At 42.3% G+C, this 12,982-nt stretch overlaps 1 long non-coding RNA gene across 1 annotated transcript in view; it reads left to right on the plus strand.

The window, feature by feature from the left end:
* The first annotated feature begins 965 nt into the window (after positions 1–965).
* Positions 966–12,982, plus strand: part of LOC116565275 — a 23,482-nt gene continuing 11,465 nt past the window's right edge. Inside the window, exons 1-2 of the long non-coding RNA XR_004275359.1 lie at positions 966–976; positions 10,254–10,258. This is a non-coding gene — a long non-coding RNA (uncharacterized LOC116565275). The remainder of the gene's footprint in view (positions 977–10,253; positions 10,259–12,982) is intronic.

Below are 12,982 nucleotides of genomic sequence, written 5' to 3' on the forward strand. Positions count from 1 at the left end.
AAACCTTTGTTCTAAGATAAGAAATCAAAATCTAATTTTGTTATTTCTCCCCAGTGAGTGGACACTTTCTTTGGGGTTGGAGAAAATGGACTGCATTGGTTTCCTTTTAAAATGCCCTCAGTATCTTTTGAATTGGTACACCAAATTCTCACCGTGCCCAGCGGGGAGGTGACTGCTGAGTGCCGAAATCCCGGGACCAGAAAACCAAGCTGAGCACGTGCGTCAACGGCGAACAATTATAGCTCGGAATTCATCCTTGAAGGTCTGGGGTCCCCGTGATTGTATCATCCAGACACATCTCCTCCTCTCCTCCCAACTGCAGCACGTCCAAGCCAGATCTCACAGGATGAGTAAGCCACGTATGGCATGTGCGAAATTCCACTCCACCCTGTGGCCCTTCCCAGAGCTGCTGTAGACGATTATAGCAGTCTTGACTCCAGAAGGAATGTGACAATTTAAACCCTGCAGACAGCTTAGCACTGAGTTATTCCAAGCCATAAATTGTACCCCAGGGCCCTAGAATGAACTGAAGAAGCACTGGGCTCACATCTAAGGAGATCTGTTCATCAGGCAGAAACTGGCTTAATAGACAACCACTCAGATTTTTCTACTATCATTTCTGATGGCTAGTCTCGTCAAAGAGCAAAGAGCATGTCTCAGATCAGAGCTATGAGTCCTTTGGCATTCCACAGGCTTCTCAGATTCATGCCAAGACGCAGGGCTGACCTGGCCTACACTGTGGAATCTGAACTTGCCCAGAAATTTAAGAACCCCCAAATTTGTCCCCAAGTCATGGATTGGGATTGGGGCCACCCCAAAAATTCAGTAGACTCAGAGACTCCTTGAAAATTACACTTTAAGTTCCAGCCTCAGATACTCCCAAATCATATGAGTACAGTGGAATGGAGGCGGAGAACGGGATGTGTGGTAATGATTTCTTCATAAGGGCTCTGGGATCCAGGTCAGGTCTGTAGTGGTCCCCATGCTGATTCTGGTTCAAGAGTATTCTAGGGAAAGGCAACCTGCAAGTTCCTGAGTACCTTTAGCCACAGAGCCCCGAATATCATGGAATAAAAGAGAAGTAAAAGTTATTGAACAAGGAATGTAACTTTTAACTCATGAAATCCCACGGCACACCATACCAACTTTTGCTTTGGCAAATTTTTTTTCCGTGTCAACAACTGCTGTGACTCTGATTTTGAAACCAGAAAATCAACTTGAATGCAAATAAAAATTCAAATGGACACACATTTATGAAAGGTAAACTTTTAAAAAATATCAGAAAAACGGTCCCAGAAATGAAGATTCTGATGGTTCAGAATTAAGCCCAAGTTTTAAAAGAACATTTTCTTTTTTTCCTTCCTTCCTTCCTTCCTTCCTCCCTCCCTCCCTCCCTTCCTTCCTTCCTTCCTTCCCTCCTTCCCTCCTTCCTTTTCTTTCTTTCTTTCTTTTTTTTTTTAAGAAACAGGGTCTCCGTACATTGCTCAGGCTAGATTCAAGCTGTTGGGCTCAAGGTACTCTCCTACCTTAGCCTCCCAAGTAGCTGGGGCTGCAGGCACACACCACCATGCCTGCCTAGGACATTTCTCGACAAAGAGTTAGTCTTTTATCTGACTGTGAAGCCTGCTGGGTTCAGTACCAAGTTTCATTTCTACAGCTAACATATCCCAAACATTTTCAAGTTGCTTGAGATTATTAGATGTACCGAGATGAACCAAACTAAAGTATCTCTTGCGGCCCTTTCACTACTGTGGCCATTTATATTAAAGAAGCACACAGCAGTGACACATCTGTGTCACAGGGACTTGACTCCTGCTAGGTGATATGGAAAAGGTTGGATGGCTTATTCTGGACAATGCCCATCAATCATGAGAATGACATTAGAACCACCTGTTACATAGCTGGTCCTTACTGAAATGAGCGCTGTTCTTCCAGGACCCTGTCTGATCAGGGCTCTAGCAGAGTGACAGAGTGGCTTTGTCCTGCCCAGGGTCTAGGGAAGCTCCTGGTATCTCAGCACACCCGTTGACTCTGTTGCCATTCTAGAGAGCAGACACTACACAAGGGAGCCACCAGCGCTTCACCAAGCCCACTGCGAATTCTGACTTGAGACACTTAAGGCTCAGCCCATTGTATTTTGAAGTAGGATTTTCATTATGAAAATGTCTTTTGTATTATTTCTGTCCAATTGACAAATAAGAATTTATGAATTCCAGGTCACGTTCTGAATTGGCCACTCAAACTCGGTTAGATCGTCGCTTGCCACGCTCCCCCTCCCTGCCATTTTTTTTTTTTTGAGATTCTGAAAGTATTCCATCATAAAAGAAGTCCACTCCAGCGCAGATAATTCCTCACTTACACGCTCTGCAGTTCCTGCATCTGACTAACCCCTCTCCTGTCTCTGTGATTACTCTTTTAGACATCATCTTTGAGGCTTCACCCCTTGCTGCAGAGTAAGACGGTAGCCCAGCAGCCCACACGCTCACAGGGGCAGGTCTGGGGCTTTGCCTATAAAATACAAAATCAGCAGCCCATTATTTCAATTCCAATAAATGTGTAACTATCAAAGAGCTTATTCCATCTGGTCCTGTTCACAGGAGACGGAGACACGACAGACAGGGATGTTGGTGGCCAAGCCACTTAATTTCTATTGACTAAAAAAGAAAGAAGAAACAGATCTAGGCTGCCAGAAAACAGAAGAGAAGCATATGGTTGTTAAAATTACCAGAACAACTGGGACAGAGGAGACAAGCTGCTTGCAGTGGCATAAGGGTTTCTATGTTGCTTTTTGATCCACACCCGCCCTGGAAACTACTGCAATCCCATAAGCCTTCAATTCTTCAGGACTGTGCAGATACTGATTTAGAACTGGTCTCTGGCTTGTTATGAAATGAACCTCTTTCACGGCACCAATGTAGAGCAGAGGCGAAGCTGGTTTGAAGATGCCTATGAGACCTATATTCTCATCCTGCCTCTTAGGCATGAGTCACCACTTCCCCCTAAAATATGGAAAAATGCTAAAGTGAATTTCATGTGGGATGTACAATTGGTAATGACGGAGTTGGGAAAAACACACAACTCTCTGAATCATCCACATGCCATGAGTTCTCAAGGCAGTCTTGCTGAGATATTATGGGAAGTCTAACATTCTGTTGGCTTGTCCCATATGTCGAGAGTCTAACAACTTTACAAACAAGTTGTCAGAAGGAAAGAAGACAGTGTCTTCATGGATGTCAGAGAGACTCAAGCAAATGACAGCATGTAGCTCCTTGGTATCCGGGCATCACTAGCCTTGGAAAACTTTTCTGCAATGATAGCTCTGTCCTCCATCACAAAAGGGACCTCGTGGCTTTGATCTGTAAGTGATATTAAAAAACCCATCTTCTCTTTTTTGAGTAAGTAAGCATTGTCAACTGCCTGTGCTGAAAGCCACTGATGTGAATATATCATACGTTTCATAAGACTCCAGTTTTATTGAGTGGGTTTGAAATATACTTAAGAGCATATGATGGTTAATTTTAACGTGTCACCTTGACCAGGCTATGGGATGCCCAGATAGCTGGTAAAACGTGATTTCTGAGTGTGTCTGTGAGGGTGTTTCTGGAAGAGATGAGCATTTGAGTTGATAGACTTGAGTAAAAAAGATCTGCCATCCCCGGTGTGTGTGGGCATCATCTCATCTGTTGAGGGCCTGAATAGAACAAAAGGCACATCAGGGTAAATTCACTCCCTCTGAGGTTGAACTGGGACAACTGTCTATCTTCTGGCCTCGGATGCTGGTGCTCCTGGTTCTTGGGCTCTCAGACTCAGACCAAGATACCAATGGCTGGTTCTCCAGCCTGTGACAGCAGATTGTGGGACTTCCTCACTGCCATACTCACATGAAGCCATTTCTATAATAAATCTTCATATATACACATATATATGTGTGTATAAAACATATATTCCTACATATATATGTATAAAACATATATTCCCTGGGAACCCTTGACTAATACCAAGAGCACTTGTTAAAAACCATTCAGAGCAGAGAAGTTGAGTGGCTTATCTTTCATATTTTGCCTCTGACGTGGCTATTGTTAAACCCAGAAAGGCTGTATCTTCTCAGACATGAAGAACGTCACCTTCATCTACCACAAAGACCACGATTTGGTATTTACAATCTTATTTACAAACAGATATTTTTAAAAGTGTTCCTTTTTTCATATTCCTTTCAGGAAATATAATGATATGATTACAAAGGAAAGGTAGATTGATTCATGGTCATCTCTATGAGGCAAGAATAAGCAAGAGGTTACACTTACAGGCTGTCCTTATGGAATTTTTTTAAACTGTATTTACTTTTTTTTTTTTTTTTTTGCATTATGTTATAACCTGTAGAAGACCTGTGATGGTTAACACTGTCAACTTGATTGGATTGAAGGATACAAAGTACTGACCCTGGGTGTGTCTGTGAGGGTGTTGCCAAAGGAGATGGACATTTGAGTGGGGGCTGGGGAAGGCAGACCCCCGCTTCATCCGGTGGACACCATCTAATCAGCGGCCAGTGCAGGCAGAATGAAAGCACACAGAAAAGTGTGAAAAGACTAGACTGGCCTAGCCTTTCAGCCTACATCTTTCTCCCATGCTGGATGCTTCCTGCCCTCAGACATCGGACTCCAAGTTACTCAGTTTTGAGGCTCGGACTGGCTCTCCTTGCCCCTCAAGTTTGCAGACAGCCTATTGTGGGGCCTTGTGATCATGTAAGTTAATACTTAATAAACACTCATGTATATATCTACCGCTGTTTATTAAGTATTAACTTACACGATCACAAGGCCCCACATACATGTGATTAGTTCTGTCCCTCTAGAGAACCCTGAGTCATACAAGACCGTAGAGAAAAGCTTCATATATGTAACAGGGACCCTTGCATAACAGAGCTTGGCTCATACCAGAAGATAACTGTCTGATGAATGAACAAATCATTTCAGGATACTATGATTCAAAGCTTTTAATACATTTAGCAAAGTAACAGAAATCCACGGAGTCAGCACACTACAGGCAGCTGATCCCTGTGAACATCCCCAGGGCACTCTAAAACTGCAAATTCTGCTCCCGTTTTTTGCTTTTTAATATACCCTCTGTCACTCATCACTCAGGCAGGTTGGAACAGAAAACAGGTTAAGGACTAGTGCTTTGGACCCACTGCTGTATGTTCACCGACCTCACTGCAATCTCCTATTCTAGACTGGTGTCTGCAGAGTGAGATACCGTGCTCTCCAGTCCCAGATCACATGCCTCTTCCATAGGTATAGGTAAGGTCACCTACCAAAAAATAGAGTACACAGTCTAACAAATACAACCCTATTCGTGGGAACATTTGAGTCTGTCCTAGAAAACTCAGGTCATTTGGTTGTTTGGTAGTGTTGTGCTCCACAGATATGGCTGTAGCTGTCTAGAGATTTCCTTGAATGACAGGAAGAATCTTAAAGAGGAAAAACCGATTTCCACATTTGAGCTGTACTTCCGATGGAATTTGTGGGCTGCCATATTCTAGCCTCTGTGGTAGGTTATTCCGCTTATGCGTCTTTCTAATACTCAATAGAGCGGGCTTCTCAAGTCCACCCAAAATCCTAAGAGCGGAGGTATGTGGACTCGACCCCTGGTGTCTGGGAAGAGTTGGAAGTGACCTCTCCTTAGCACACAATGTTTTCATGGTTTCTCCTTTTGTTTACTTGCATTAACATAATAATAGTGCTTTAAATTATTTACCACCAAGCAAATCACCACTTGAGGACACTAGGTCCTTCTTTGACCCCCTTGGTCCTGGTGTTCACTCTCCCTTTGTGCCTGCCACCCTGCAGGGGTCCTTAGCAGATCGTGAAGGTCACCCCACTTTAAGTTATGGGAGTGAGCTCGTGGAAATAAACTCCCAGAAACACACACGAAATGAGAGGTGCACACGTACGGCATGTGAAAGGCCTTCTCCCTGCACATGTCTAGTGGTGACCTTGAGCTGGCTTCGCAGGGCCATCCTCGGCTTGAAGAAAAAGGGGAAGGAAATGATACAAATGCTTGGAGTTTCAGATAAATAATAACAGCCATCACCACTATCTGGGGAGTCAGGTGTCATAAAGCTAATTTTATGGATGAAGACATCAAAACTAAAAGAAAAAAAAAACCACTTCTACAATGTTTTATAGGACCAAGTGTGTATCATTTTCCAAATATGTATGTATAAGCAGAAAGTATGTTATCTTTGAGGTATTTTTTCAGGCATGACCTTGGCCTCTTTTAGTTCATTCAAATACAGAATTTCTACTACACTCCAAATAAACCCCAAGAAATGTGCTTGGATAGCAATTCACACAGGGACAGATTAGGGCAACTGGAGGTTTGCTTTCTTGTGAATATGAACAGGAGAACATGAGAGGGATACATTGATGAGGGACAGCTTCTGCCCACTTTTGGGGAGAAATATGCAATCTTATTTTTAATGTGAGCTATAAGTGCAAACTTTGTTTTTCTATATTGTATTTGTAAAAGTTCTCCTACACGTGTATATGGTGTTATAACAGAAATGAATCAAACATTATGCCACAGACTTGGAGCAGAAACATGGCAAGTGTTCCAAAATAATGTTTTTAATGGAGCTAATTGTATAAGAACCTGGAACGAGTTTTGATGAAGAAATAGAGGGAAAATCATTTTTGTATTTTCTAAAATGAAGGCAAAACTATGACATCTTTGTGTCCGGGACTTTTGGTAAACCTTTCAGTGAACACCAAATGGATGAAGGTAATAAAGATGTGTTATTCATACGTTACTCTGGTTACTTATAGGAGTCAGAGTTTAAGAATAGTCTCTGAAATGAGATACTCAATACGTGAATTATCCATTACAGCTTTCAAACAGGTTCTATACAAGAGTGGGACAAGCCTTTCTTTAAAGAATCAACAATGAGGTATCTTGGAAGTACAGAGGGAAGTGGCTGAGGAAGTCAGCCCAGAGAAAGCAGAACCTGGGCTGAGTTCTGGAGGTGGACAGCCAGTCAGCAAGGGGGTGGGGGAATGGACATTCTAGGCAGGGACACAAATTCACAGGGAATATGAAAAAGACTGATAGTAATAACTTCATTTTTAAGCTTAGCTATGAAATGCAATGGCCCCATTTGAACTAAAATCTAACTGTAAGAGGTCACCGATGAAGAGAAATTGAATTTTCTTCACCGCATCTTCTCGAGGGGAAGTGAACCTGCCCTTATATCATTAGAATGGCCAAGTGACATGTTCCTTGTTACAGCTCACTGTTTCAGAAAACGGCAGATGTCTGAAGCCAGGCAAGGAACACAGTTGTTGTAATTCACAGCTGGGATACTCTCAGCATTGAGAAACTGTTTTCTTTTAGCCACTAAGGATATAGTATGGTCCTTTGTCAAAAGATGACAAGGCACAGCCTTGGTTATTCAGTTTGCGAAATGAATCACAATGCTTGAATGGAATGAAATCTGTCTACTGTGAATCTGAATGTGGAGTTAAGAGATTCTACTCTCAAAGCGTTTCTCTTGATGGGAAAGATGCCCAACTAGAAATTCTTGTGGAGGCTAGAGAAATCCCCACAACAAGAAAAAGAAAAACAGAGAGAGAGAAAGAGAAAGAGAGAGAGAGAGAAATGAATATGAATTGGCTAGTCCCTGATTCCAAATGCATCCTTGTCCTTGAGTGCTGTGAAACTCCCCTGTAACTTTAAAATGTTTTCCACTAGAATTAGTGGGTTCCTAAGACTTAAAATGAGAGCATCTTATACACACATATTTATATGAAGATGTCATAAAGACAATAATCTCATTACATATTTATATACATATTTAAATGACGTAATAATAAAGACCAGTCTAATGATTTCTTTGCCTCTGTAGAAACCATCGGAGATTATTAGTTTCTCCAAGAATTCATTGCTTTGTTTGATCCAGGGCATAGCTTTTCCTTGAAATACAGTCCTACATTCTCTCCAAGATTTTAGGAGCTTTTGCTGTTTTCAGTTTAGTAAGCTAGGCCTTCTCCTCTGAAGGACTCAGGTTTATAAGGAGTTTGTTTGAAGCTGTGCATGTGGTAGATTTACCTTCAGCTACACAACTCAGGTGCGGGATGTAGATAAAGCTTTTGCTCAAGTATATACGCGGACAGGCACATTCATCTATTTTGGGGCTCCATTTTTTATGTCATATCAATGTTTCTGAGTGTACCTCAGAATAGCGCATAACAAACATAAGCACTTTACACTAAGAGTGCTAGATTTTATTAACCACTTGAAATCCCTGGAGGAAAATGCCATTTCATTAGGAGGCTTCTTGGCTGCTAATCAAGGGCTTTTCATTTCCTTAAGTACATTGATCTGGTAACACATTTTCTTCTCTGAAAAACCATTCGGGAAAGCATTTTCTAAAAGCACAGTAAGAGAGGTCTATTTTTCTCTGGTAAATACAAACACTGAAGAATCACCAGGAATTAAAACAGAATAGAAACCATGTGTACCCTCATTAAATATTGGAACTCCCACCAAATCCATCATAGAACTTACTACCCATCAAAGTCTTCCTTCACTGTCACACGTGCTAACTATGACGTTTGCTGTTACTTTACAATGGGGATCCTCGCTAGCATTAAGATGTCATGTTCTTCTAGTTACCTGAAGTAAATCATGGTAAGTTGTCAAATGATGAGAAGGCACGGCCTTGGTTGGTAGGTCTGTGGAATGAATCACTGTGTTTAATAAAATTAAATGTGCCTTTGTGATTCTCAGCACTCCATAAATGTAAGTCAGGTATAAACCTACATTTTAGATTGCAACACTGTTGTATTTCCCACTCAAATTTAGCTGTTTCTTAACACGTGTACAATTCAGACAAACGCTGGAATTCAAATCAGTGCATTTCTCACATTCCGTTCTGTCATTTAGTCCAACGTCCAATTTAAAGCATGCATCTTAACTAGGATGTTCCTAGTTTACAGCAAGCAGTGCCATGCAGTGGAAAGATTATGGGTTTCATGATCATTCCAATTTCATTTCCTCCCACACAGCTATGTGACCAGGGCAAGTTTCTTAACCCATTGAGTTTTAGCTTTCTTTTAGGTAAAATCCCAAGAATACCATCTGACTACCATTCAAAGTTATAGCAAATAATAAATAAGATTAAGAATTAATATGCCTGGGTCACTGCCTGGTATGTAGGAGGCACACAAATAGAAGTCACTTCTTCCCTACAACCCCCACCTTTATGACCCCACTATCTTGCCTACGGGTAAATCCTTTGTGAGCTTTATAAATCTCTGGATTTTTGATAGCGTTAAAGCATCTCTAGCAACTTTTTTTTTTTAAGTTAAAATATTCTACTTTCCTTTACTATGGCTGCGGTTTGAAATATTCCCCAAATTTAATGTGTTGGAAATTTAATCCCCAAATTCACATGTTGATGGTATTTGGAGGTGGGGCCTTTGGGAAGTGTATTGGTTCATTCTCATGCTGCTACAAGGAAACACTCAAGACTGGGTAATTTATAAAGGAAAGAGGTTTAAATTGACTCACAGTTTTGCATGGTTGGGGAGGCCTCAGGAAACTTAAAATCATGGTGGAAGGTGAAGGAGAAGCAAGGCGCACCTTACCAAGTGGCAGGGGAGAATGTGTAAGAGAAAGTGAGGAGGTGCCACACTTAAACCATCAGCTCTCATGAGAACTCCCTCACTATCACGAGAACAGCACAGAGAAGCTACCCTCATCATCCAATCACCTCCCACCAAGCCCCTTCCTCAATGCCTAGGGATTATAATTCACGATGAGATTTGGGTTTGACACAAAGCCAAACCATATCAGGAGGTAATAAGGTCATTAGTAGGAAGCCCCCATGATGGGAACCATGGCTTTATAGGAAGAGGAAGAGAGGCTTGAGAGGAAAGGTTCTTACTTTTGCATCAAGTGATGCCCTCCACCGTGTAAAGAAGAAGGTCTTCACCAGTCTTGGACTTCCCAGCCCCCAGAACTGTGAGCTAAATAAACCTCAATTCTTTATAAATCACTCTATCTATAGTATTCTTTTAGAACAACAGAAAACAAACTAAGATAACTACTTCATTTTGTATTTTTAAAACTCACTTTTTCTCTTCTTTCTCCCTTAAGCAGCAGAAAAAAATATATGGTAAAATAAGATGCTTAGCATATGCTGGGTATTACAGATTGCCATTTGCCACATTTCCATACCAGCAGGTGGCTTTTAGCTGAGGTTGCCATAAGCACTGACGTCTCTTAGGCAAGCCTGCAGCTCACAGTGAGCCACGAAGGGGAGACACAGATAAGACTTAAAGAAACCCACATCACCTACCATGATGAATGAGATCAAAATCCACATTTAAGCATAAAACTGAACATCTTTGAACTAAAGAATTGGTGGGCTCCACGAACATACTCTATGTAATAATTTGAGAAAATCCAAAAGGTCTGAAAAAAAATGCGACAACTTTTCATTTTCTTTCCTTGTGACAACTTCATTTCTTTCTTGCAATTTAAGTGAGATGAGGCTAAGAACATCAACAGGAGTCTCTTGTTTGGGCCCCCATGATTCCCCATAACTAGATATTCCCCATAACTAGGGTCTATACTCTAGACCCTATGACACATATTGCTTTTGCTGGTTTACATTCCGATTTCCTTTAGTAGTTCGCAAACTTCTTGAGGTCAGGGACCATTTTTAAGTTACCTTTGTATCTCACTGCCCGGGGTACAATGGGTGACCCACAAAAGATGGTGAATAAATTCGAGCATATGTCAGAGGCAATAAAGCTTCGAGCAAAGACAGGGAGTGCATAATCAACAAAAAACTAAGGTGCTGATGGCAATTATTTCCAAAAGCTGATGGGAGATAACAAACAGGTAAAGAAACACTGTGAGGCATGTAGAGATGAATGGTAGATAAACATGACACTGAGTCTTTCAATTTTTAACAATATGCTGAAGATCCTTCCATAATTTATTATTAACATATTTTTCCTTTTTAACATTGGAGGTTGCCTAAAGGTGGTCCATACATAAAAGGTCACTCATAATTGTTTAAGCAGGTGCAGGTTCTGGAAAACTTTCCACTGCATATGAAATAGGATCACTTAAAAATATAATGAGCAAATGGAGACAGAGAAGAACAAGAGAAAGCAGACTGGCTCATTGATTCAGAAAGCAACTGTTGGACTATGTAAGTCTTGAAGACTGCACCAGCCCCTGGATGAATAAGGTTGGTATGGCTTTTCCTAACAAGCTTGCATTCCAGAGCAGAGGATGGTGGTAAATAAACAAACAAGTAAACAAATTAATAGTTGATAATTTCGATAATGAGCGTCATGCAGACAATAAACAGACCACGTGACAACAGAGTGCCTGAGGGCCGGCTTGGGCTCGGCTGCTTAGGAAGGGCCTCACGGGAACCGGCAGTCACGCTGAAGCCCCATTCAGCGGAAGAGGCATGGGGGCATCTGTGAGGAGAATGTTGTTGGTGTTGATGAAAAGGGTCAAACTCTAAAATATTTGAAGAGGTTTATTCTGAGCCAACCGTGAGGACCATAACCCATGGCACAGCTTCAGGGGGTCCTGAGGACATGTACCCAAGGCGGTCGGCCTTCTGCTTGGCTTCATGCATTTTAGGGAGACATAAGGCATCAGTCAATACATATAAGGTGTATTTTGGTTCGGTCTGGAAAGGCGGGACAACTCAAAGGTGGGGGTGCTTCCAGGTGGATTCAAAGATTTTCTGATTGGCAGTTGGTTGAAAGAGTTAGGTTATTGTCCAAAGACCCGGACTCAATAGAAAGCAGGGTTTGGGCTAAGATAAGAGGTCCTGGAAACCAAGGCGAAGCCTCCAGCAGCGAGCTTCAGAGACAACAGATGGTAAATATTCCTTACCAGACTCAAAAATGTGCCTGACTCAGCTGATTCTCTCCTGGATCAGGGAAAAGACACAGAAAGGGAAAGGATTCTCTGTAGAACGCAGACTTTCCCCATGAGACAGTTTTGCAGGCTCATTTCAAAATATGTCAAAGAAATATATTTTGGGGTAAAATACCTCAACTTCTTTCAGGCCCTGCTATCTGTCTTGTTGGTGCCTTATTGCTGTAAAGAGCCTGCTTTGTCAGTCTTCAGATTTCTGTTTTAATGTTCATGCCGGTCAGGGCCTGAACTCCAAGGGAGGAGGGTATAAGGAGGCATGTCCACCTTCCATTTCCCACTGTGGCCCGAACAAAGTTTTTCAGCTTTCTTTGGAATGCCCTTGGCCGGGGGTGGGTGGTGGGGTCCATCAGCTGGGTCCGGGGCTTAGGATTTTATTTTTGGTTTACAGGGGTACACAGAATGTGCGAGTGTGTGCAGTCAGAGGGTGTTTTCAGTGCTTGAGAAACCAAAAGGAAGCTAGTGTGGGGAGAGGATATGGGGCGGGGGGACAGGAAGGGTTCAAATGATGAGGCTAGAGGAGGGGAAACAGGCAGCTAACAGAGTGCCTTGGAGGCCCCAGAGAGGAATCTGGATTTTACTCCAGATGTGTTTTCATTAGAGGGGTGGAAAGAGATCTGACTTCTATTTTATAGAGAACTCTTTGCCTGCTGTGTGGATACTTGATACTAGGGGGCACCTGGAAGCTGGGCAAGGCTGACAGTAGTCTGGATGAGAGATGACGGTGGCACCAACGAGGTGCTGGGAGCAGGGAGGGGAGTGTCACAAGCATGGCAACTACCGGAGTAGAGCATGCAGAGGAAGGCGGTTTCTAGAAACACTATACAAATTGAATCAAAAACTGTGCATGTGTGTGTCTGTGTGTCTGTGTGTGTGTGTGTGTGTGTGTCTGTGTGTGTCTGTGTGTGTGTGTCTGTGTGTCTGCCTGTGTGTGTCTGTGTATGTGTGTGTCTGTGTGTGTGTGTGTCTGTGTGTGTGTGTCTGTGTGTCTATGTGTGTCTATCTGTGTGTGTGT

Source organism: Sapajus apella, unplaced genomic scaffold (genome assembly GCF_009761245.1).
Source record: "Sapajus apella isolate SASKATOON/1434 unplaced genomic scaffold, GSC_monkey_1.0 scaffold39, whole genome shotgun sequence".
In the NCBI taxonomy this organism is placed as follows: Eukaryota; Metazoa; Chordata; class Mammalia; order Primates; family Cebidae; genus Sapajus; species Sapajus apella.